The 24,191-nt window shown below is 34.3% G+C and overlaps 1 pseudogene; it reads left to right on the forward strand.

The window, feature by feature from the left end:
- Window positions 1-22,623, forward strand: part of LOC103256009 — a 211,922-nt pseudogene extending 189,299 nt beyond the window's left edge.
- Window positions 22,624-24,191: the final 1,568 nt, after the last annotated feature.

Raw genomic sequence — 24,191 nt, forward strand, 5'->3', positions numbered from 1 at the left:
TACAGGAAGATAGTAAAACATGCATTATGGTGCAAGCTGTTTATTAGGCACATTTTGTGGACAATGAAAGCCCAAGTTAAGTGTATCTGACTGCATACTGTAAAACACTTAGGATCAAACTCGGGATTGGGTGAGCTACACACAATTACTGGTGTCAGCAGTTTAAATATAGTTCTTGCTGAGAACACCTTCAAGATAACTGTTCAGACCCATGCGTTTTGCCAAGTGGAGGCAATAATTGGTAACTGTCAGTGCTACCTGCAAACACCACGTTCCTCTAAGAATAACTGGGTATGATTAGCTCTCGGCAATTGGCTGCACTTTTGCTGACTTCTTGTGAGTGGTTTTTCACACACAGTCACAGATAAACCCACTGTAACCGAACACAGCTGATGACTCATTTCATGGCTTTCTACTTGTCTCTTTCAAAGCTGTATGTTGTTTCTGTTTTAGAAAGAACAAGCATCTATTTTTAAAGGAAGGGTGGGTTTACTTTATTATTATTCAGAAAAGGACCAAGCAGGCGTCTTATCATCTTATTCTGTAACATGCAGAACATTCCTGGATTTTGTTCCATAAATATAGCAAAGTTTTACTTAAAGGGACAATGTCAAAGTGACCTTCAAACCTATCTATAGACTTTTGTGTGCTGCCACAGTAAATGCAGAATTCAAATTGAGTTTCCCTGCAAAATGCATTTTGGAAGGAGACATTTCTAGAGATTACAGATGGCTCAAAAGCAATTTAATGCTGGGTACACTTGGGGTGCTGTCTGATTCATGAATAATGAGGACACTTACTTTTTCACTTGATATATGGTATTCAAACTGAACTTAATGAATATTTCCTATGGAGAAGGTGTCAGCTGGAGTGGTTATGTATGGGGAACTTGCCATAAAAGAGTTCAGAGTTTGAATTAATGTAAAATGAGGCTAATTCTCTTTTATTTTAAAATAAAATATATAATTTTGTTCCGGAATGTGATAAGAATTGGGCACTTGTCAATGTCAAAAATTAAATATTCATAAGATATCTTAAGTAAAATACTAGTTTTTACTGTAATCCTGTAGAAACGCATTTTTTTGAGCCATATTTTCCAAAATAACACAAATTTTTATTTTTAAATTCAATAAACATACATACAATTGCCCACAAACTGTAGAAAACTTGAACAAGATTATTTAAGTTTACCATAGGCATGATAATGACCAGACCATTCCCACTCCTTGCTCTCTACCTGTAATGAAAATTAGAGTTTTTATTGACTGTCTGTTAAAGTCATAAAATCAGTTGTAGTCTTACTTCACTACATGTATGTGCAAGTCTGAGAACATTCTTTTTTGCTGTTTGTTTTTATGTTGTGTTTGACTCACGTTGAAAATATTTTCTTTTGTTTCAATGTCCATTTTTGTTTTATTTATGTGAGTTTTACATTTGATTCTTTCTTCAGTATTCCTATAAAGGAACTGATTACTTGCAAATAGTAAATAATCAGATTATAAATCTTTTATATTGTGTCTCTTGATGCTGTTATCAAGCACTTATTTCTTAATGTGAAAGTTTCAAAGAAAATCTGGACCACTGATGTTACAGTCACAAGTTCAGTTTCTATCAAAATAGAATGACTCTAACACATTTCCCCAGTCTGATTTCTTGGCAATCATAATTTTTATGGTACAAATATACCCTTCCCTCAGAAAATAATACTTTTTCAATGAAGACTGACTTTTATTTCATTGTAATTCTTCTGCAAGTTTCTTTCAATTTCCTTATCTTGCTTTCTGTTTTATAACACTTATTTCCTTCATAAATATTATTTAATTTGCACATTATTATGTTTATGGTATATCTGATTATTGGAATATAAACTTGATGAAGTCAGGGACTTTTGTCTGCTTTGTTCACCCATGTATATACAAAAAAAAAAACTAGAATTGTTTCAGGAATATATAAAGTGATTTAAAATACTTACTGAAAGAACAAAAGAATACACACCAGGATTCTGATGAATGTTTTTATATATGTGTTAGCATATAAATTCATATGAGGCTTGGTGACTCAGCCTGTAATCCCGTGCCTTTGGGAGGCTGAGGTGAGTGGATTGCCTGAGCCCGCGGGTTCGAGACCCGCCTGGGCAACGAGACCTCATCTCTACAATAAATCAAAAAATTAGCCAGGTGTGGTAGCGCGCGCCTGTATTTCCAGCTACTTGGAAGGCTGAGGCAGAAGGATCGCTGGAGCCCAGCAGGCGAGGCTGCGGTGGCCGGGAGCCACTACTGCACTCCAGTCTGGGCGACAGAGTGAGACTCCAACTCAAAAAAATAAAAAATAAAATAAATGCTGTCTATCTTGTATCTTTTAATAATATAAAACAAAATTGTGAATAGTTTTTTCTGAGATCTGAACTTATTGGTATGTATGAAATCCTCTTACATATTTATAAAACTCTAGAGCTTTGGTCTAGGTATTGAGGATAGTTTTTTTGTTCAAAAACTTACTTTTTAGATAATTATAAAATATACATAAGTTTGTTCTATTTTAAAAATATAGACTTCCATTTAGACCCGTGAAGACCTTGAAGAATTTATAGATTCCACATCAACTTTGTAAATATTGTGAATCTATGTAAATAAATGTGACAGAATATAAAATATTTATAATCTAGTTACTTACTATTTGCAAATAACCAATTATTTTAGAAATAGTAGATAAAAAAATCAAATGTAAACCAACCAAATAAATAAGACAAAAACAAACACTGAAACAAAAGAAAATATCTGCAATAGGGATCAAATAGGACACATCAACAAACATGATATAGGATTTCAGAGTAGACAAGAATTTTATCAAGATGATAAAATAACAGAAACTATAAGAGAAATGTGTAATGATAATATTATAGGTTAATAAAAATTCTAAAGTAACTTTTCCATTAAAGAAAAATAAATTTCACATTTAAAAGTTTATGTTTGCTGAGGAGATACATTATATAATAGGCAAAAGAAAAATTGAAAACCAGATAAATAAAAAGAGCAAACTACAATTTATGTAATATGCATACTAACATACTGTGATACAAAGTCTTTTTCAATCAGTGGTTGCATAGACCCAGGAACACAGAAAGGAAGAAAGGGAAATGAAAGGCTTTCGGGGGTGATGCAAAAGTCCTGTTACCTTGATTTTGGTGGTGTTTTGTAAGTTTTTATATCTGTCAAAATTCAAAATTGTACACTTTAAGTGGTTGTAATTTATTGTATATAAATTATTCCTCAGCAAATTGATGAGAAAAGCCAGTAAAGATATCTTAGACAAATAAAAGTTATAAGAACTCATTCTATATAGATTTATACTAAAGGGCATACTGAAAATATATTGGCATAAAGAATATGGTCTCTGTTGAAAGCTCAGAGGAATGAAGTAAATCTAAATAAGTACTGACTGTAAAGTAATATTGATGTCTTGTTTCATTTAAAGTATATTTCAATAAAATATATGAATGCAATTGCATACTAGTTATGAGAACTTGACTTGATTTAAATTCTTCTAAGTTAGCCGGGCTCGGTGGCTCAGCCTGTAATCCCATGCCTTTGGGAGGCTAAGGTGAATGGATTGCCTGAGCCCATGGGTTCGAGACCCGCCTGGGCAGCAAGACCTCATCTCTACAATAAATAAAAAAATCAACCGGGCGTGGTAGCGCCCGCCTGAAATTCCGGCTACTCGGAAGGCTGAGGCGGAAGGATCGCCGGAGCCCAGCAGGTCGAGGCTGCGGTGGCCGGGAGCGGCCACTGCACTCCAGTCTGGGCGACAGAGTGAGACTCCAACTCAAAAAAAAAAAAAAAATTCTTCTAAGTTGCTTAAATTGACCAAGGAATAAACCAAAAGTACACATGAGTAAGCACAGGTTATTTTGGAAGGTATGTTGTGAGCTCTTGGCTAAGCACTAAAACAATAATGAAAGAGTAAAAAAATTTCTAAGATAAAAGAGAGAAAAACATACTTAGACACATGCGTGCATATACACATATAGACACAAATGATCATCCTAAAAAAATGGAAGAAAGAGAAAAAAGAACAGAGACAGTGGGACAAATATAAAGTAAAATATAAGATGGTAGATTTATACTCAAACATACCATTATATTATTTTTTAACTCGGATATGTGCTCATTAAAAGACAATGGCTATTAGAGTATATACATGAACACACATACACATAAACACAAATACATTGACATACCTATATAACATGTGATGATGATAAAATGTTAAGTTTACCAAGAACATAAAAATAGTAAAGTCTATGAATCTTCGAAAATATTCTCAAATAGACATAAAATAAATATTTACAAAACTGAAGGGCAAATTCACAGTTACCATGACACATTTTAATATACTTCTCCCAAAGACTGATAAACTAGTCAAAAAAAGCAAAAATATAAAAAATTCAACAAGTGATTAGTAAATTTGACTTACTTGATATTTGTGAAACATTTTCCACATACAAAAAAGCAAAATACTCAGTAGTTTCAATTGCACATGTAACTTTAAAAACCTGACTGTATTTTTTATTACAAAGGAAGGTCTCAATTAATTATAAAGGAATAAAAATATAGAATAGGTCTTATGGATATAATAACTTAAGCTATAAATCAAAAGCAAAAAGATAACTTAAAACATCATAATTTGGAAATTAAGTAATGTACTTCTAAATAAGTCATACATCAATTTGATCAATTTCATAGATCAAAATGAAATCAAAATGGGAATAATAGTTTAGATTAATTATAATGAATTATTACACATCACAACTTATGAGAGAGAGAGAAGCTGCACTGGGAGAAAAATTTATGACTTTAATGCATATTTCAGAAAAGAAGGAAAGCTAACTCAATGAGCTAACTACTTAAGTAAGAAAAAGATCAGAAAATTAAACCCCCCCAAAACATGCAAGAATGAAAAAATTAAAAAGGGCATAAATTAATAAACAAAAAATAAATGTATAATAGATAGAGTCGATATAGTTAAAATTTAGTTATTTAAAGATTTTATCTGGTGGAAAATTAGTCATTTAGAAATCTTATCTAATGAAAGCCATCAAGAATCTAGAGAAGACACAAAAATCAATGTCAGAAATAAAAACAGATCTTGAAGATATTAAATATTCTAAAATATTAATATACACTAGATGTTCATGAATTGAAAGAGTTAAAATTTAAAAAACAATTTGACATTAATATACAAGTTAAAAATACACAATACCTCATGATCTAGGAATTTTATTATATTATTAACAGATATGTGCATATATAAAAATCTTCAAGAATGTTCCTATCTGGCTTAATTGTAACATTTTACAGCTAAAAACAATACATATTTTTAAATGTTAGAATCAATAAACAAACTCATATTCATACAAATAAATACTGTATATCAATAAAAATAAATGTTAAACAAACTAAAATGGAAAGCCTCATGAATACAATGTTGAAAGAAACTAATATGAAATTGTATTGATATGATTCTACCAATCTTAAGTATAATAACAAACAAAATATAAGCTATATATTAGAAGTCAGGAGAGTGGTTCCTTTGAGAGAGATGAATGAGATTATAATAGTGTATTTGAGGGGCTTCTTTGATGCTAACTAGTGTCCTATTTATTGACCTGGGAAGTTGTTACATCAGTGCTACTTCTGTGATAATTTGCCTAGTAGCTTTTCATTCTGTAGCTGTAATGTACCTAACAATAAATAGATTTGGAAATAAAGCAAAATATATAATTATTTAAGAACAAAATAATTATATATGAGGGTGCACCCCAAAATCCCAAAATTTATTTATTAAAAATTGTGTGTTTATTCTTATGTTCATCACCTTCGATCATATTTAAAGTACTTTCCATTTGACCCAAGACACCTATTGAAATACTTTTTCCATTGCTAAAAACAATTTTTGAACTTGTCAGTTTTGATACCTTTTAGTATTTCTGTCGTTTTTTATTTCATCTCTTTCACATTAGCAAAACGTTTCCCTTTGAGGACTTTTTTCATCCGTGGAAACAAACAAACAAACAAAAAGTTGCTTGGAGTAAGAGTGGGTGAACAAGGAGGATGAGGCACAAGGTTATGCCATCTTTGGTCTAAAACCGCTAAGCACTCAGCCTGGTGAAGCAGTTGTGCTTGCAAATCACCCATCATGAAATGGGCAAATGCACTGAAAGAATCTCCAAAAAAATTTCACTGAAGCAGAATGCAACTTCTCACAACAAAATCAGCTGGTACACAGATTCTGATGAGTTTCTTGAACACTTACCTAGTGGGGGAAGCCTGTATTACAAGGGGTTCACCCTATATAAAAATAATTCCATTTTGGGGGGTCCACCTGGTATATATAATATATATATACAGAAAGAGAGAGAGCGAGAGAGAGAGAGAGAGGTATTTACCAAGTAAAATGATGTTAAAACAAAAAAAGAACAAAGCAAAAACTATTTTAACTTTTAAAAAATGCTAATGAAGTGACCTTCAAGATGAAATGTATTGTCTAATATAAAGAAAGTGGGTGATGAAAAAATCACCAAGAAAATGTATTCATGGTGCATTTAGATTAAATGATAGTTATGCCATATATCAAATAAAAATTTTCATAATTATTAGGAGAAATTGATAAACCCTCAACCATAGTAACTGATTTACACAACTCTTTTAGAAATTAACGAGTCAGGCAGACAAAAGATTCATGAGTATATGAGATTTGAAATACTCATTTTACAAATACGTCAAAGGAATATAGAATACTGCTACCAAATATAGAGAGTAGATCACTTTCTTTTTCCTCTAACCCAGAAAGAATTGTCATAACAAAGTAATATGTGTTTTTTGGCAAAGTTAATCTCAACAAAGTCAAAGGATCATTAAATAGAATACTATGTCCATCAGTATACAGGAAAGTAAATGAATACTAGTTTATTTTGAAAATGGATTATTTCCATGCATTAAAATAAACTAGATCTACAAGTGTCAGCAAGTATAAATCATAACATAATAATGAGTATAACAAGACAATTTTTTAAAGACTGTATAAACAGAATTGTAAAATATTCTAAACATACTACCTCTTTGTATTATGTATTCTTTGCAGTGAAGTATAAAAACCTGAATGGGAGAATACACACTAAATCTCATTGTGGAGATGAATGAAATCTCTGTATGAACACTAAATGGGCATCAACAAAAATGTATCAGAACAAGATTTATAAAGAAACAGTGACCAAATGTAAACATTTCACAAATCTGAGTAGTCAGATTAGTGCAGTTTTACACTATACTTTATATGTGTCTTTATACATATTTCAAGCTATTTCAATGAAACTCTAAAATAGGGAGATTTGGGAGAGCCAAACATTTTGACTCGAAACCCAAAAATTTTAAATAAAAATAGTTGCCAATTTGAATTGGCACTAAAATAAATAAAAATGTGAGATAAATCATCATAATGTTAAGAAACACCATCATCACACAAATCTGAATTAAAAATTAAAAACATAAATTTTAAATATTTATCAGGTTTTGACTATTCACTAGTGAATTTTATTGACATGTAGGTTATGCATTTTAAACTTGATAATAAGTGATTGTTTTCTATCAATATTTCAAGTAAATAGGAGTTTGGGATTTATGTATTTCTGTTTCTAGAGTGTTTATTTTTAACCATTAATTACATGTGTTTACTAAAACCTACCAGAATATTAGCCTAGATACTCTTATTTTGAATGAAGATTCAAATGATATTATTTCAATATCAATGTGTTAAATAAATAAGATATTTTTATATTTTATAGAATTATCTTTTGAATACTTGTTATTTTTAAAATGTACCTGTTAAAACATGAGATACTTGGAGTTACTTAACAATTTGATAATATAATTCTACAGTAAATAATAAAAGACTTGTTGACTAGTTAGAGAGTGGTGCATGAATAAAGAAATAAAGTACTTGACTCTAGGTGAGGAAGACCACAGGTGCCTCTGATTCCTCCAGTCCTCGGCCTAAGTGAGTTTCCCAAACCCCCTCAGTCATGCCTGAGGATTAGAACCTGTACAGCTCTCCCGTGGGCCTGGATTCAACTCCTGAGACACTTCACAAGATAGCTGATTAGACAGCTAATGAGTGTTGCTTCTACAAACAGGAAGTAAGTAGCAAGTAGACGTTTACATTTTCAATGATCATCTAAGAGAGAAATGCTGGATTTTAACAGAAAAACCATTGGAAGTATGTAAACCTAAGGAGGTTGAAGCCAAGTAGCCTGCTCGACCTGGTTGCTGGTGCGGACTACAAGCAGCTCCCAGATGTAGGAAAATGGTGAATGAGAGACCCCTGGGGCTCCTCCACACTACCACCACAAATTTTAACAGTCCCTCATGCCTTGTTGGCCTCTAGTCTGACAGACAGAACTGCCAGGATATTGCCCAGCAGCCCTGCCAGGACTCACACAGAGCCCTACAGACCTCTGAGCCCTAAGCAGCTACAGCTCATGCCATTCTGAGAGGCCAGCCTCAGAGGGTTGCATCCTGCCAGGCATCATGCCAGCTGCCAGGCCAGGAACAGGCCAGGAAGACTGGGTGCTTTCACTCTCCCCAAGAATGAACTCTAATGCTAACTGTGGTTGCTGCTGTGACAGGGACCCAAATGCTTTGTCTGAAAGTTGCAGTGTCTGTCTGGGGCAAACTTCTAGTGGGAAGACTTGTGGCTTGGTGCAATTTTATATTCTGAGCACAAACCGCCTGTGTCAAAGGCATGGGAGTTGGGTGGATCTCACATACCTCTCTCCCCGTGTTAACGCTTTTGTGCAACAGAGGCAGATCTTTATCCCAGTGGTCGGGGGACTCCCTCTCCATTCCCATTGCACAGCTGGCACACATGCACAGGGAACTAGAGTACAGAGTTGCCTGACCCAGTCTCGAAACGGACTTTCCATTTCTACCTGCTTTGGTAGCCAAACACGGGCAGGCAATTTGGGGAGTCAATATCCCTGCCAATTACCTGGGAAATCTGAGTTCCTGAGGGTTACATAGGCCAAGCATACAACCCACAGTCGCCACTGCAGTTGTCTTTCTCCAGCAAGTACCACCTCCTGGCCAGAAAGTCAACTGGCACAGCCCATCACATCTGACAGAATAACACAGCATATGAGAAGATCTCTTGTTAGACCCTAGCTAACACTGTTGCCCACACCACCCTGGCTAAGTGGGAGACACTGAATGTCTCCATAGCTTGAGGCATTGAAGAGCTTATTCATGGAGTTCTGACTAAAGACATCTGTGATCAATTCTTCACAGAAGACAGAACCAAAATTGCAGGTGAATAATCAAATCCTAAATTGAGTGTTAAAGGGAGAGTCCTGGAGACTATCAAGAGTTACTTGGAAGATTCGATGACATACACAGAAAAGAAAGTAATAAGAAGTTGGCAGGTGTCAAACCCTCAGAGACTCGCTACTCCCTTTAGAAAAGGTAGGTGAAAGTGTAGTTGACCTCACTAGCTCTTGTAACAGACTGCTGGTACCCTAACTCAAGGAGAACTTCTTTACCCTCATAAGTCCAGGCTCTGGAGTGGGCTGCCATTTGAAGAATTTTGAAAGCATTAGGCTGGGTTATAAGTTCTGCAGAGTCTCTTCCTCATCCTCCTGCAACAGAGCTGCAGTAGTGTATGCCATCCTTGATGTACCTCAGCTGTGGGACTTTATTCTGCTCAGAGACCTTCAACCTTCATGCCTTCATATTACTGGATCCCTTGCAGACATTCCCCAGCACCAGCCTGGATTAAGACGGATCCACGGGGCAGCTAGATTAAGAAGAGTAGCAAGATTCACAATAGTCTTCATAACTTAAGACGTTCACAATAGACCCTAATGGATTGTTACTACTAGGAGAAAGAGCAGTGCACCACACCAAGGGAGCACCCAGTGGCGTAGTAAAATCGTGAGCATAGTCTTCTCTGTGTCCCAGAACTTCCAGGTGAGGGAAATTTCCTTCAGCAGAGACATGGACACAATACTGGGCTCAGTGGAGGATGACTGAGGTTCTGCCCCAGCAGTTGAGCAGACCCAGCGCTTATTAAGGATCATGGAGAAGGGGATTCCTCCATCCTCACACCTACCCCTGAAACCATTCGCTTTTCTTGCAGATCAGTGCAAGTAAACCTGTAGATGCCTCTTCTGCAGCACTTGGGGTGACTGCATCCCTGTAGGAGATGTGCCCTCCAGGCTCAGGTTGGTTCAAGGGATGGAATTCCACTCTCTCACTATACAGAACATCAGCTTGCCTACAGACAAACAGAGGTTCATGTCTGATCTAAAAATATGAAACATCAGAATTAGGGTATGACAGGGAGGCAAATCACCTTCCCGCCAATCTGGCGATGGAACTGTTATGACTCTATTCCTTCCCCACTCCCATGAAGACCTTAGAACATTTCACTGAGAGCTTGCCCATCTATCTCTGTCAGGGTTGGGACTTTTTTCCACTTTAGGATATTGCATATAACCACCTGTTTCCGCTGTATGCAGTTCTCACCCACGGGTGCTTTCTATTGGTCTGAAGGCTCAACCAGTTCAACCTTGTGAAAGAAAATACTGGGAAAAAAAAAAAGAACGAGTTAAGTTTCGGAGACCTCTGGCATTCTAATCCCACTGAGAGAGTGAACATAAACACACCCCAAAGTTGCAACTATAAACAGCATCTGAGAAAGTTAATGAACAAAGATTCTCCATAACCAAAGTACTGATCCAGAGTCTTTGGCACTGAAAGCACTCAGAGCTAAAGCTTAAAGTCACATCCTCAAGGAAAAAAATTGAGTCAAAAATAAATTTGACAATAATAAGAATAGATTACCCAGATGAGTAGGGAACATAAAAATAATTCTGACAATATAAAAACCAATTTCACAACTCCCCTAAAATACCATACTAATTCTTCAGCAGTGGACTTAAACCAAAATAAAATTTTTGATATACAAGATAAAGAATGAAAAAGGTTGATTTTAAAATTGCATAATGAAACTTAGAGAAAGTTCAAAATCAGAAATTTAATAAAAAAGCTATTCAAGAGCTAAAAGAAAAATTTTTCAAAGATATATATATATTTTTAAAAACTGAGCATCCAGAATTGAAAGACCCATTTACAGTACATAATGCAGTAGAAAGTTTTTAACAATAGACTGGACCAAGTAGAAGAAAGAATTTCAGAACTTGAAGAGAAGACTTTTGAATTAACCCAATCAGACACAAATAAAGAAAAAAGAAATAAAAGAACTGAACAAAGTCACCAAGAAATGTAGGATTATATAAATCATCCTAACCAAAGAATCCTTATTGTTCCTGAAGAAGAAAAAGCAAAAGCGTTGAGAAACCTACTTGAGGGAATATTTGAGGAAAACTTTCTTGATTTTCTTAGAGATTTAGATAATCAGATACAAGAAGCCCAACTACCTCCTGTAAAACTCATTGTGAAAAGAACTTTTCAGGCATCACCAAGCTAGCTAAAGTCAATATGAAAGAAAAAATTATAAGAACAATGAGACAAAGCATCAAATAACTTATAAAGGGAAACCTCTTAGACCAACAGCAGACTTCTCAGCAGAAAACTTACAAGTCAAAAGGGATAGGGACCCTACCTATCTTTAATCTCTTCAAACAGATTAACTGTTCGTCAAAAGTTTTGTATCCTGCAAACTGTTTCATAAATGAAGGAGAAATAAAGTATTTCTCAGATAAGCAAATGATTCAGAAATTTCTCACCATTAAATTGGCTCTGCAAGAAATGTTCAAAGGAGTTTTAAATAATGAAACAAAAAGCTGAAACATGCCAGTAGAAAAACACTTGAAAGAAAAACTCACAGGGCTCTTAAAACAGTAACACAATGGAGGAAAAAAAATCATATCATTATTGTCTTTGAATGCAACTGGTCTAATGCCCCACTTAAAAGATATAGATTGGTAGAATGGATAAAAATGCACAATCTAAATATCTACTTCCGTTAAGAGACCCACTTAACTCACAAAGTTTTCTATAGACTTAAGGTGTGGGGTAAAAAAAATATTCCACACAAATGGAAACCAAAACAAGCAGGAAAAGATATTCTTATATCAGACTTTTTTAAAAAAAAATCCTTTAAATAATGAACAGTGAAAAAAAAGACAGAAAAAGTAATTATATAATCATAAAGAGATAAATTCAAGAAGATATAACAATCTTAAATATATGTGCACCTAACATTGGAATTCCAAGCTTTGTGGAACAAATTCTCTTAGACTGAAAAAAAGATAGACAGTAATACAATAATACTTTCACTTCACTGAAAGTAACAAATTATTGAGACAGAAAGTCAACAAAAAACACTGGGCTTAAACTGGACTCTAGAACAAATGTGCCTAGGAGACACTTATAGAACATTCTACCCCAATAGTAGAGAATATTAATTCTTCTCATCAGCACATGTAACTTTTTCGAAAGCATACCATATGATGGGTAACAAAACAAGTATCAATAAATTTAAAACATCTCAAATCATACCAAGTACCTTCTCAGACCGTAGTGGAATAAAACTAGAAATCAGTTTCAAGAAGAACCCCCAAAACCCTACAAATATATGAAAATTAAACAATCTACTTCTGAATGATATTTGAGTCAACAATGAAGTCAAGATAGAAATTAATAAATTTTTCAAATTGAATGACAACAACAACAAAGGTTATCAAAATCTCTAGGATACAGAACAGTTATGCTAATAGGAAAATTTATAGCACTTATGTCCTACATAAAAAAGACAGAAAGCTCACTTATTGACAGCCTAACATCACATCTCAAGGAACTAAAAAAGCAAGAACAAGCCAAACCAAAAGCTAGCAGAAGAAAATAAATAACAAAGATCAGAGCAGAACATAAGGAAATTAACCCCCCCAATGCAAGAGATCAACGAAGCAGAAAGTTAGTTCTTTGAAAAGATAAACAAAATGGATAGAACACTATCTAGATTCATTAAGAAACTAAGACAGTAGTTTTTTAAATTTTTTTAAATTTATTTTAAAGATATGGGGTACGATTCAGGATTAGGTATATAAGTGGTCAACATAAAGATGAAGTTTAGGTCTCCTGTTGGTCCTAACTTCACATGGTTTAGGATCAGGCACGCTTATTGATGTTGTATGCCACCGCTTCCCTCCCCTGGCAGTGTCTTGCTACTGCCAATTCCTTTCTTGTAGAATTTTGTTAAATGTTCAGGGTCTACTTATAAGTGAGAACATGTGGTACTCTATTCTTGGTTTTTGTGATAGATCACTGAGTATTATAGACTCTAAATCCTTCCAAGTTGCTGTGAAGTCCATAATTTTGTCCTTCTTTATGGCTGTGTAGTATTCTACTGTGCATATGTACACATTTTTTAATACAGTCCACTTTTGATGGGCAGCATGGTTGATTCCATGTTTTTGCTATTGTGAATAATGCCAACAGATACATGAAGAAATGCTCAGCCTCACTAATCACTAAGAAATGCAAGTCAAAACCACACTGAAATACCACCTAACTTCAGTCAGGATGGCCATCATTAATAACTTAAAAAGCAACAGATGCTGGAGAGGATTTGGAGAAAAGGGAACACTTCTGTACCATTGGTAGAAGTGTAAATTAGTATAACCTCTGTGGAAAGTAGTGTGGTGATTTCTAAAAAATCTAAAAATTGACCTTTCATGAGACTCAGCAATTCTCCTTCAGTGATCATAGGAGTTTAAGAGTGAAGATTTAAGTAAGCTCAATCATAAATAAAAATAGGGACATTATGACTGATAATGCAGAACTACAAAAGATCATCCAAGACTACTGTAATAAAAAAACTCCCAAAAATAGCAACAGAAATCCTTGGACACATAGATTCATAGCTGAACTATACCAGACAATCAAAGAACTGATACCAATTCTACTGAAACAATTCCACGAGGCAAACAGGAGAAAATACTTCCTAACTCATTCTATAAAGCCGATATCACACTGATGCCAAAGTTGAAAAAGAATACAACAAAAAAAGAAATCTACATATCAATATCCCAGATGAACATTGACACAAAAATTCTCAACAAAATGCTAGCAAACCAAATCCAACAGCACATCAAAAAGATAATTCACTATAATAACCTGAATGTCATACCAGGGATACAAGGATGGTCCAACATGTACAAGTCAATAAATTGTGATTCACTACATAAACAGAATTTAAAACACAAATCATATGATCATTACAATACACACAGGAAAGGCATTTGATAAAATACCTCATCCCTTCTATATAAAAACCCTTAACAAAATAGGCATAAAAGGAACATACCTCAAAATAATAAAAGCCATATGCTACAAACTCGTAGTTAACATCATACTAAATGGAGAAAAGTTGAAAACACTCCCCTTCAGAACTACAACAATACAAGAATGCCCATTTTGATCACTTTTATTCAACATAGTAGTATAAGTCCTCCCCAGAGCAATCAGGCAAGAGAAAATAATAAAGACTACCCAAATTGGAAAAAAAGGAAGCAAAACTATCTCTGTTTGTCAATGATATGATTTTATACCTAGAAAACCCTGAACATTCCTCCAAAGGACTCCTAGACTTGATAAACAAATTTAGTATTCTCAGGTTACAAAATAAACACAGACAAGTTATTATCATGGCGATACACCAATAGCAACTAAGCCTGGAATAAAGTCAAGAATTTAATTCAATTTACAATAACTGCAAAAAGTATCTAAAATACCAATGATATATTTAACCAAGGAAGTAAAAGATCTTTACAAGGAGAACTACAAAATATTGATGAAAGAAATCATAGATGACACAGACAAATGGAAAAGCATTCTATGCTCTTAGATTGCAAGAATTAATATTATTAAAATGACCATACTACCCAAAGCAATCTACACATTAAAAATAATTTTTATCAAATTACCAATGCCATTTTTCATAGAATTAGAAAAAAAATCCTAAAATTTATATGAAACCCCCCAAAAGAGCTTGAATAGCCAAAGCAATCCTAAGCAAAATGAACAAAGCTGGAGACATCACATTACTTGACTTCAAATTATACTACAAGGCTATGGCAAACAAAATAGCATGGTATTGGTACAAAAATAGGCATATAGACAAATAGAATAGAATAGAGAACTCAAAAATAAAGCCAATACCTACAAGCAATTGATCTTTGACAAAGCAGACAAAAACATACACTGACAAAAGAACACCCTATTCAATAAATGGTACTGGGAAAATTGGAAAACCCCATGCAGAAGAATAAAATTGAATCTCTCTCACCATATAAAAAAGTTAACTCAAGATGGATTAAAAACTTAAATATAGGACCTGAAATTGTAAACGTTCTAGGAGAAAACCTAAGAAAAACTTCTTTGGACCTTGACCTAGATAAATAATTTATGTCAAAGACACGAAAATCAAATTAAACAAAAACAAAAATAAATAGATGAGACTTAAGTAAACCAGATGTCTTCTCTACAGCATAAATGAATAAATAGAGCAAAAACAACAACCTACAGAATGGGAGAAAATATTCACAATATTCACAAATTATATATCCAACAAAGAACTAATATCCTGAATCGACAAGGAACTCAAACAGATCTGCAAGAATAAAACAAATAATCTGGTTGAAAAGTAGGCAAAAGATATGAACAGATATTTCTCCAAAGAAGATATACAAATGGCAAACAAACATGAAAAATTGGGGCCAGGTGCAGTGACTGACGCCTATAATCCCGGCACTTTGGGAGGCGGAGGCAAGAGGATTACCTGAGCCCTTGGAACTGAGACCAATCTGGACAAATTGGTGAGATCTCGTATCCACAATAAATAAAAAAAAAAAAAATTAGCCTGATGTGGTGGCACACGCCTTTGGTTCCAGCTACCTGGAAGGTTTAAGCAGAAAGATTTTGGAGCCCAGCAGTTCGAGGCTGTAAGTGTGCCACTGCACTCTTGCCTGGGTGACAAAGTTAGACTCTGACTCCCAAAAAAAAAAAAAGGGAAAAGAAAAGAAAAATGACCAACATCACTAATCATCAGGGAAGTGCAAATTAAAATCCCAAGCCCAATGAGATACAATATTAATGAGATACAATCATAATGGCCAGTATTAAAAAGTCAATAAACATAGATATTGGTGCAGATGCAGTGAAAAGGGAATGCTTATACACTGTTGGGAATGTAAATTAGAACAACTTCTATGGAAAACAGTATGAAGATTTCACACAGAATTCAAAGGAAATCTACCATTAGATCCAGCAATCCCACTACTTAGTATCCACCCAAAGGGAAAGAAGTCATTATACAAAGACTGCATTATACACCTGCATGTGTATGCTTATTGCAGCATAATTCACAAATGAAAAGATGTGGAGTAAACCTAAATGTTCATCAACCTATCAGTGGATAAAGAAAATATGGTATATATACACCATGGAGTACGATTCAGCCATAATGGAATAAAATAATGCCTTTTGTAGAAATTTGAATGGAATTGGAGGCTATTATCCTAAGTGAAGTATCTCAGAAATAAAAAACTAAATACGACATGTTCTCACTTATAACTGGAATCTAAACTATGGGTCTGCAAAGGTATATAGAATGGTATAATAGACATTGGAAACTCAGAAGTGGGTAGAGTGGTAGGGTGGTGAGGGAAGAAAAATTGCCTATCAGATATAATATATACTATTCAGATGATGGATACACTAAAAGCCCAGACTTCTTCACTATTGCACAACTCATTCTTGTAACCAAAAACCACTTGTACCCCTAAAACTATTGAAACAAAATAAAATAAAAAATGTATTCCCCTGAGAAACTAGGGGATGAGGGGAGTCATTTAGGACCACTGCCCTTTTAAGTTGTTTGAGATATAAACATATTTATTCATTCAGCAAAAATGAATAAATACATAAATAAATAAACTTTCACAGAGAATACCTGTCATGCATCTAACTCCCATTCACTGAAAGAAAACAGTAAATAATGAATTTTTTTAAAAAACAATTTTAAATATACTTTTTATGAATAGATATCTCTGTGAGTCTAGTGACATTAACTGGTGAAAGAAACGTGTTCTAAATTTCTTAATGTGAGCTTGCAAACTATTTTCTATGTTAAATCTTCCAAACATTGATAGAAAACAGTGTATGCTGCACTTGAAGGAATGCATGATTTCACTTGTTTTTTTATGACTGAATATTGTTAAAGACCTATGAGAGCACGAGGACACAAAAATATATGTGCTTTGTAATATATAATAAACTTTCACAACATAAAACAAACAAACCGAGACTTTTAAGCTTAAAACACAACACTGTTAATTACATGCGTAGTGTTGTACAGCACATCTCTAGAATTTATTCATCTTGCTTACTGAAACTTTACCTGTTGATTAGCAACTCCAGATACCCCTATCCCATTGTCCCTGGAAGTCACCATTCTTTCCTCTGCATTTACAGTTTGACTATTTTAGATATGTCACATAAATGGAACCATTTTTGTTGTGAAAATTGACAGATCCTGTACTCACCTGATGAAAGAAGATGGCTCTCTTGACCTTAAGGTGCACTAAGCACAAAAACAATGAGGTGAGAAGTGCACCGCTCACCTGGAATTTCTCCAAATTTGCATCTCTCCAAAATGGCAAAGTCTGTCTTTATTTAAATGGTTAACTTTGTTCTGATTGCCTGCTCTGTATTTTCAGTTTGTAATATTCTTATGGTAGAAGCATTAAAAATGGGGGAGGTTTGTTCTCCAATGAGTAAGCTTAGTGGCTAAAAATTACGACTAATAATTGTCAGCCTTCAAGAAAATTATGACGGAGTCCTTCCACATTCTGTGGCCTTGTCCCAAATTGAAAATAGGGTAAATTAGTCTTTGACCTCTCTGGTCTCTTTCCTGTGCTTTCCTTCCTTTCCCTGGTGATCCCTCTTTATTCCTTAGGCACCTAGTGATTTTATAATCCCTTTCTTCCCCTATTTGTCTATTAACCTCTGCTCTCAGAAAAAAGACCCAAATTGAATTTATACTACATTCCAAGAGGCTCGTTTAAACATTTTGTGATATCTGTCTCAGAGAGATTTGTATTTTATGAAGTTCAACTTAATCATGGAATAAAGATTTAACAGTGCCATCAGTGACATGATGGATGAGGCATTATTTTTAAGCAATAGTGGTTTTCTCAATACCTCAGAAATAGCAGTATGTAAAGACAAGGAGTGCCTGTTCATGAGGTAAGCACCCCATAATACTTGCAAAACTATCGCATAGGAAAAAATGGGGGGAAGGGAGGAAGTAAAGTTCAAAGAATGTACACTGATTATGATAGAAGCACTTGTATTAGAAGTGTTGTAATACAATGGAAAACAGATTTTATTCAATATCAGAATGTTTTCCTCCTATGTAAACATTAAGAATAATACATCATAAATCAAAAGACAAAATTTACACTAAAATTGTCTCTTTAAAACTCAATCATCTCTCTACTACAATATGTCTCCTTTCAAAGAATAAAGTTTTGTTTTTTCAATTTCTTAAAATAGTGTTTGAATAAAATTTCCACAACTGATTGCTATTTAAAAGGCTGAATTTTCTTTGAAGAAAGTTGATGCATTCTCATGATTTTAGAGCAAGTCTAACAAATCTAACTCATCCCTGTTTTTACACAGTTTGCAGAGCTCTGCAGAAATTGCACATCTGGCTCTTTGCCTGTGCACCTGATGTTATCTCAGGAGAAATTATATAAATTAAAGACAGACACAGAAAGGGGCTTTTTGAATTCAAAATAACAGAATATATATTCAAGACAACTAAAAAAGTTAGGTGAAAATGTAAGGAACAATCGTGATCTTAAACTAGGAAACTAACAAAATGATGACAACAAAAATAAATGATGTGAAAAAAAACCATAAAATATAATATAAATTAGAATGTAAAACATATTGTGTGCCCAGGAGGATATTTAATTTTTTGTTTTATTTTATTTTTAGACAAGTGGGTTCGCACTCTGTCACCCAAGCTGGAGTGCAGTGGCATGATCATACCTGGAACTCCTGGGCTAAAGCAATTCTCCCTCTTCAACCTTCCAAGTAGCTAGGACGACAGGCACACACCTTCACACCTGGCTAATTATTTTGTGTTATAGATAATGTTTCATTATGTTGCCTATGTTGATCTCAAATTCTTGACATCAAGCAATCTTCCCACCTCAGCCTCCCAAAAGGTTGGATTTAAAGGCATGAGCCACCACAATCAGCCCTACATTTTTTTTCTCTTCTATTTCATAGGTAGGAGGTTGGACTTTGGTCATTAGTTCTCTCTCTCTCTCTCTCTCTCTCTCTCTCTCTCTCTCACACACACACACACACTCTCTCTCACACACACACACACACACACACACACACACACAGACACACACACACAAACACTTTTTAAAACTTTTGAAAACAGTGAACCTGGTACATTTGCCAGACTTGTTATATTTTGCTTTATTTTTGCTGCCACTTTTTTTCACAGCACTCGGCCTTGTCCTATCAGTTCAGAGTTAGTCCTTAAATTCTGAGCTGATTGCCAGAAAGTCATGAATATATATGCATATATTTGTATTTGTGTGTATATATACACGTGTGTGTGTGTATATATATTTATGTATCCCTACCATGGTATTCCCTACTTTTCTTACATTTCTACCACTTGTTCCACTTTCCTAGGTCTTTTGAAGCTAAAAATAAGATTATCTCATTACAAGAACCCTGCCTTCTGATTCAACATGTTCCACACTGCTTTAAGATAAGAGTTAATTGTTCAAGACTGACTTCTTGTAAAGTAGCCTTCTAGAGAAAAAGTTGGACTTTTGAAAGTTCTATGAAGCTCTAAAGATATAGCAGATCCAGGGTAAAGGGCTACTACATTAAAAAGCTACAGTAATGCATCTTGAATGTCAGCCTTTGGCTGTATTGGGGAAATTCCAATCTACCTACAATGAATGCTGAAGTGGGAGAATCAAGCTGGAGGCTAGGGTTCATGCTGCTTTTGGATCCCAACAGCCACAATGCCAAAGGAGTGCGGTGTTCCTTATTATGTAGCTTAACATCAGGAGTCCAAATAGAAGAGTCGCAAAATATATGCAATTCATTGTTGTGTGCACATCAAGCACAAAAAAGTACCTGTCAAGTTAATGACTAATCAGAGTACCTCTATCTTAACTCAAAGGTGAACTTCTTAATGCAGACCAAAAATATATAATGTCTGGCTGTTCCTGAATAATACTAGTTATAAAACTTAAATTCTTCCCCAAAGTATTTTATATGGTATCTCTTTGCTCTCTTTAAATTATGATAGATGCTTGATAAATATTCCATATGAATTGAATTGCATATTCTTCCCACTGTTCAGTTTATTTTCTGATTTCTCCTTCATACTGCTCACAACTATTCCCACCACCAATAGTTTAAATCAGTGAGACCCTGGAATAAAAAATTATGAGTAATCATTATTTTTGTCAATCTTCTGATTGTCTACGTCCAATGTTACCAAGTTCTCTCCACTCCATATCCTTCTTTCAAACTCTATTATCACCATTATAGCTTCTCATATGATCAATTGACTTCACCTTTACAATAGTCACTTAACTGATCTTTCTGAGTGGATTTGTTCCTAATCCAATAAAGCAAAACATTATTTTTTTATTTTCCTTTTATGATAAATTACTTAAATGTGACTATAACACACATAGTAAAATGCACATATCATTAATGCACACCTCCATGAAGCTTAACAAAATGAATTTATTCATATTACCAGTATAGGTCAAATAAAATATTTGTTTTATTTATTTATTTATTTTCATTGAAAGATGTGGGGTACAGTTAAGGGTTAGGTATACAAATGTTCATTATGCAGGTACCCTTGTTGATGAAGTGTGCCCCCGCTTCTCCAGGCAGATTCTCACTACGGCCAATTCCATTTCTTCGCCCCCCTTCTGGCAGTTTTGCACTACTGCCAATGCAAATAAAATATTTGGAATTGTAGATAGCTGCACTAATGGTCTAAATAAAAATTTTTCCACACAGTGTTTCAAAAACTGTAGTGAGCAGCCACAAGAACAAAAGAAATACACAATCTATATCTTTAGCATAGCTAAAATATAGAAAATGCTGGGAATTTAAAGTTAGAGTAGAAAAAAATAAACAGTTTTAAGTAGAGATCTTCCTTGGGCTCTTCTTACTCTGAGCACTTGATCAGTGTTCAGAGGAATGTTAATACCCGAAGTGTTTATGACAGTAAAAACATAAAATAATAATAATAAATGAACAAAAATTCTAGATATAAAAGAGAGAAAAGAATGATGTAAATAAAAAGCACAAATAAGAAAACAAGAAAAATGGGAAAGAAATTAATAAATCCAAAATTTTAAAGGTTAATTTAATCCACAATAGAAGATAGAAAACACACAATACGAAAGAAAAAAATGATAAAAAAAGAAATAACAATAATAGATGCTTTACTTTTAAATAAGATTAAACAGCTAAATATAATCAATGATTTCTTAGGAAAACAGTTTATCATACTCAACTTTATTATAGACAGAAAGCTTATATAGAACAATTTGTGTTGCAGAAATAAGTCATTGAAAATTTAGTTAAAAAAACAAAGCTAAGACGTATTAGGAAATTCTAATAAGCTTTCAAAGACCATACATGCCAATGCTACATAGGTTTTTCAAGAGCATGGAAAATAAAGGAAAACTTATAAATCCTCTTCAGAATCAAGTTGAACAAGTGCCTTACAAAAGGTAGCAAAAAGGGAGCCAAGAAGAAAGCAGTTGATCGATTTTTAAAAAAAGATTGGTATGATGTGAAAGTACGTGCTATGTTCCATATAAGAAATTTTGGCAAACCGCTGGTCACCAGGATGCAAGGAACCAAGATTTCATCTGATAGCCTCAATGACCGTGTGTTTGAAGTGAGTCTTGCCTATCTGCAGGATGATGAAGTTGCATTTAGAAAATTCAAGCTGATCACTGAAGATGTTCAGGGCAAAAACTGCCTGACTAACTTACATGCATGGGCCTGACCTGGGACAAAATGTGCTCCATGGTCAAAAAATAGCAGACCATAATTGAAGCTCATGTTGATGTCAAGACTACCAGTGGTTATTTGCTTTGTCTATTCTGTGTTGGTTTTACTAAAAAACGCAACAATCAGATATGGAAGACCTCTTATGTTCAGCACCAACAGATTCGCCAGACCCGGAAGAAGATGATGAAAAGTGAAGACACATGACTTGAAAGAAGTGTTCAATAAATTGATCCAGACAGCATTGGAAAAGACATGGAAAAGGCCTGCCAATCTATTTATTCTCTTTATGATGCCTTTGTTAGAAGAGTCAAAATGCTGAAGAAGTCCAAGTTTGAATTAGGAAAACTCATGAACCAGCATGGTGAAGGTAGTAGTTCTGGAAAAGTTATTGGATGAGACAGGTGCTTAAGTTGAATGAGCAAGTGGAAATGAACCACCAGTCCAGGAATCTGTGTAAAATACAGGCTTTTAAGAGTGACAATTTAAAAGTTCTATTTGTGAAAAAAAAAAAAAAACCCACATTGTTATGGAAACATTACAAAAATAGTACAAAAAACAAATTCTCAGACCAGTATCACTTATGAAATCTATACCTAAATATTCTATAAAATATAAGTAAAAATAATCTGACAAGCATTTTTTTAAAAAACCCCATTATTAAGGTGGATTTATTTCAAGGATGCAGGGTCGATTGAATAGTAATATATTTATTAACATAATGTATAGTATAGATAATATTAATATAAGATTCATAGTAATGGATCTAAAGGCAAAACTCATGATAATCTATGAAAGATACTAAAATAAGCTTTTGGTAAAATTCAACATCTATTAATGATTTTTTAAATACTTCATAAAATAAGAATGAAAAACTTTTCAAAAATTCTGAATATATAAAGCCATCATCTCACTTAATGGAAAATTTCAGTGGAATATCCACCAAAATCAAGAAAAAAAGCAAGCATGTCCACTCTCTCCCCTACTATTCGACAGTGTGATACACACTTTAACCAATAAGGTAGGAGAAATCAATTAGAATTATATGAATAGGAAAAGAAGATCTAAACATACCTCTGAAGGTTGCCCTAGATTGTGTTTTCCAGGAATTGTATATAGATAAGGAGATATGAATTCAGAACATTTTGAGGAAGGGCTTTTGGGGTTAACACCTGCTAGAGAATAAAAGGAAGAGGACTAGACAAAGGAAAGTATGAAGCTGTGAGGTAACCCAGTCCTCAGCTGATTCTACAGGGGACTCTAAAATTGGGATGGTGTTTCAGAGATGTCCTATCTTCAAGCAAGGGGTCTATGCTTTATATACAAGTATCCACCAGTCTTTGGATGCAAGCTATCACCAAAAAGAGTATGTGGCTTTGGAAAGTTTTCAATCTTTGATGGAAATAAATTTCTGGAGCAGGACTCATCTGCCAACAATCCCAGAAGCTGGAGTAATGGATCTTTAAGAGAGAAATCTGAGAGGGATGCCACTATATCCACTACACAGATAATATGATAACATACCTGGAAAATCCCAGAGAATGAATGGCTTAACAAAATTTCAAACATAAAATGTTGAATAAGGTGGGAGGATATAAAATAAACACTTAAAATCAATAGTCTTCCTACATAAAATAGTGAGGTAGAGAATGTAACATAGAAGAGCCCCCATATGCAGTAGTGCATGGAAAATAAAATATTTAGAAATAAATTTAAGAAAAAATGTGCATAATCTATTTAAGAATGGTTTAACCCCCTTTGAAATACATAAAATAGACCTGAGCTAATTTAAAGACTTGCCTTGTTCTTGGGAGGGATGCCTCAGCATCATAAAGATTCCTGCTATTTCTAGATGAATTTATACATTCAACATAATCTCGATAAAAATATCAACATGTAGTCGGGCTCGGTGGCTCAGCCTGTAATCCCGCGCCTTTGAGAGGCTGAGGTGAGTGGACTGCCTGAGCCTGCGGGTTCGAGACCCGCCTGGGCAGGTGAGACCTCATCTCTACATAAATCAAAAAAAAT

Source organism: Carlito syrichta, unplaced genomic scaffold (assembly GCF_000164805.1).
Source record: "Carlito syrichta isolate Samal-C Ts95f unplaced genomic scaffold, Tarsius_syrichta-2.0.1 Scaffold288835, whole genome shotgun sequence".
In the NCBI taxonomy this organism is placed as follows: Eukaryota; Metazoa; Chordata; class Mammalia; order Primates; family Tarsiidae; genus Carlito; species Carlito syrichta.